The sequence below is a fragment of the Culex pipiens genome, chromosome 3 (genome assembly GCF_016801865.2).
Source record: "Culex pipiens pallens isolate TS chromosome 3, TS_CPP_V2, whole genome shotgun sequence".
NCBI lineage: Eukaryota > Metazoa > Arthropoda > Insecta > Diptera > Culicidae > Culex > Culex pipiens.
The window spans coordinates 174,192,625-174,195,674 of NC_068939.1; positions in this window are offsets into that span (position 1 = coordinate 174,192,625).

Here is a 3,050-nt window from a genome sequence, read left to right on the forward strand (position 1 = left end):
TTAAAAATCGATTTTCTCGAAAAGTACTAAATGGTCGTTGTCACAAGATAGCACACAACTGACGATTTACTGATATTTAAGGAAATCAGATCCATAAATTTCTGGTATGCCTTCCCGGTGCTTCGGACGCATATGAAATATTTCGGTGAAATGTTTCATTTTTTTTGGTAAACTCATATTTTTATTTTATTTATTTGTTTTGGCATTGACTACAGCGTCCAAACAAATTTGAAATAAAACTTAATGTTAGAATTAGAGGGTGACGATTCTCGAGATTTTCAATTTCCCGGGAATCGAGAGTTGAACTTGGCAATTCCCCGGGACCCGGGAGTTTTTAACTACGCCAACAGTGTCAAAAATTTAAAATGAAAAGTAATAAATTTGTTTCTTTTAAATGAATTCAGTTACTGTTAATTCATACTAATTCTATGAAACGTTAATTTAAGCAGCCTCATTGTTTTGAGGAACTATATAAAACTTTTGATTTTTTTCTGAATCTGCAAAAACAAAATCGTTTCTTGAGTTTTTAAGACTGAAAATTGTAGTTTAAAATATTTACGAATCTTAATTCGCACTGAGTGATTTTTCAAAAGGTTCACAAACTTGTTACTAATGTAGCTACTAATATAGCACTAATATAGCTTATATATAATTACCCATTATCGGGAATTTTGCAATATGATAAACAACGACACAAAACAACAAATTAAATTGCTTTTTTGTAATTTTTTAGTTCAACATTTAATATTCATTGAGGAAATATTTACAGTTATCAGGAAAACCCAAACGTTCACAAAAAACTAGATTATGAGGATTGCTATGCTCAAGAGAAGTTATGGAAAACATAACATTTGATTTCATATCTGGGGTGTAATCGCTAAATAATTTTTAAGGTAAATTTTGAGGTCCACCGTTTTTGGCTTCTCTCAATTATAGTTAATAGAATTTTTGACAAGTTAAAATTTACACTTTCTGAATAAGAAGATTAAAGAAACATTGGTTTATTCGAACTTGAACATCGAACATTGGACATTCAATGTTCTAAACAATTTTTAATTTTTCAAATGTTTTTCTGATAAGTTTATATAATTTTGCTGCGATATTTATAAGTTTAAATTTCCCGGGAGTCTCGAACGAATTTCCCGGGAATCAAGAGGTCCGAAAATTGTCAATTTCCCGGGATTTCCCGCTCGTCACCCTCTAGTTAGAATTCATCAACAGTTTTGACAATTATTAAGCACACATATACTCAAATAATTGATAAAACAAGATGAGGTGTCCGGGTTTCGAAGCATCCGGGAATTCAAATCATGACGTTATGGCCGTTGAAATACTGGGAATATTAATTTGGTAATGTAACATACAATTGAATGTGGTTCCAAAGATGTAAAATAAAAATACGACAAATTATCTTTTGTTGCACAGAAAAAAGTCATGTTATTATTACTTTTGGAAAGAGGTATGTGTTATTTTACCTCTGAAAATATGTAATTTTACCAGTTTTCTGGTGTAATTTACATTTTTCAGTCCAAATTGAGGTAAAATTACAGTTAAACCTCGCATAGTGTGCAGGTGTTACGCTTTGTATTTCTTAGATAACTCTAAAACGGCATAATATTTTTGCTAACTTTTTTAAGCTAGTTCTATATTGGAACAAGACGAACAAATTGCTTCAAAAAGGTTGCAAAAATATTATACTGTGTTTGAGAAATAGATGAAATACAAAGCGTAACGCCTGACTGTATATCATGAAGAGGTAACATTCAATCTGCCAAAATTACACCTTCCAAGTTTACTAATTTTTTTACTGTGTGATTCGATAACACAAAATTTTTTGAAAACTTTTCGAATAATTGAGTCCGGATTGTACACAGTAGGCAAATTAATGGAATGGAAAATCTGGAAATAGGGACAGATTTTGTGTAAAAAAAATCTTTTATCAAGAATTTGTGAAATTTCATTAGTTTCTGATGAATTTCACAAAAATATTCCTTGGTTGAAAGCAACTCAAAATGTGTCCCAGAAGTGCACACGTGGTTTATGAATGGCCTCGATTTCAAGAGTATTTATTAACATCTGCACATCATGAGGATCCAAAAAGTTGGAAATACAACATAAAACGACTGTATCTTGGCTAATTTTAACTTTTTTAACCAATTTCGATGATTGTTGTTGCATCGGTAGACCCGAAATGATGCATTTACCACAAGTTACATTTTAAAGGGCATTTCCAAATTTTCTGGCATACAAATGTCAGTTTGTTGTGTGAAGATAACAAAATAAGAGACCGTACAAGTATTCACGGAAGAGTTACCGTAAACTGGGGTCAATCGGGACACATGGGGTGAATTGGGACAGCAGTTTTAACCATGTTGGTGCACAATATTTTGATTTTTCTGGTTGGTTTCGGTTAGAACAGACTCAGACCAACAAAATGTATACATCCATTTCCAAATTTAAAAGCTTTAAGTGCTCTAAAAACTGCTGTCCCTATTCAGACTGAAGTCCCGTTTCACCCCCAGATTACGGTATTGTAAATTTGGTTAAAAAAGCACCTGCAAGCAAATTCAAGTACATGTCGTCATAAAACAAACAGAAAATACCTTTTTTAATTTTAATTTACCTTGGCTCGATTGTCTTCCGGATAAAATTGGTCGTGAATAATAAATATCAATTTCAGTGTAAAAACAAAAAAATAATGACTAAAGTTGATTTTTGAACGTAATTCAAGAAATAAATAGAAAGAATCAATTTCATTCAATTAACATGAATAAAGCCTCGCAATATAGAAGCAAAAAAAAGGCATCTGCTCTTTCACCCCAGCTCACGTAAAGACCCGGTCATTCCGAGTGGCCCCGTGCACTCGACCGCCAGAGTACGTGGTCCATAAACGTGCTGTTTGCGCAAGGTAAAATTGACCGGAGCTTCCAGTTACCACCGGTACTCTGTCGACCTGGGTCATACGGGTCATGTCGTGTCCGGCCAACGCTAGATTAGAGCAACGGACATTGAGTTGGAATTAATAATATTTTAGCATATTATTGAGTTCA